Source organism: Elephantulus edwardii, unplaced genomic scaffold (assembly GCF_000299155.1).
Source record: "Elephantulus edwardii isolate Elephantulus edwardi_28Jun2011 unplaced genomic scaffold, EleEdw1.0 scaffold00029, whole genome shotgun sequence".
NCBI classification, from domain to species: Eukaryota; Metazoa; Chordata; class Mammalia; order Macroscelidea; family Macroscelididae; genus Elephantulus; species Elephantulus edwardii.
Window position 1 is genome coordinate 3,093,054 of NW_006399779.1, and position 918 is coordinate 3,093,971.

The window sequence follows — 918 nt, forward strand, 5'->3', positions numbered from 1 at the left end:
ACACATCATCTTCCCTTCGGAGACAGTACAAGTAAACTTAAGAGACACTGGACTGCATATGATAGACTAGATTATATGAGTAGGGTTTTCATGGCTATAACATGGATAGAGGGCACCATGGTGGCACACTGGTTAAAGTAGTTGGATGCTAACTGAAAGGACAGTGCTTCAACTCCACCAGTGACTATGTAGGAGAAAAGACCTAAAATCTATAAAGATGATAGTCAAGGAAGCCTTATGGGGAAGTTCTGTTTTGTTCTGTTGGGTCACCATGAGTTGAAATTAAATGGATAGCATGCAATAATAATCTTTACCAAATCTTTACCAAAGCGAATAGCCAACTTTTACAGTGTCATTGGGGGAATGAGAACCCTTAACCATATGACCATGAATTATATCACCATACCTCTTTGGAAGAGGGCTTAACACAATGCAGCATTTTAAAAGAATTGTACTTCTTCTGTTATTTCAACTTCTTCCCAATAGAGTTTTCTCGCAACGTCAATTTTTCCAGCTACCCCTAATAGCTAAAATTCTGCTTAGTTAAGGTGCCCTCAGAAGAAATCGTACTTAGTAGTCACTTGCTAATCAAAAGTTGTTTGAATCCAGGAGCTGTTTCATGGGAGAAAGAAGTCAACTTTGCATCTGTATTATTTATAGCCTTGGAAACTGTATATGAAGATGTTCTCTGTCCAACAAGGTCACCATAAATTGGAATCTGCTTGAGGGCAAGAAGTTTAATGGGTCCTAAAAGAACTATGTTGGTGGTCAGAATTCTCCAGTTTTTTTGTGGGAGAGAAGGCCAGTCAGTCTGTCCCAGTAAAGATTATACAATCCTAACAATAAAATTTGTAGCTCTCAATATGGATTATATTTCAACATAAAGAAAAAAATTCCTCACAACTAGGCAAATAAACA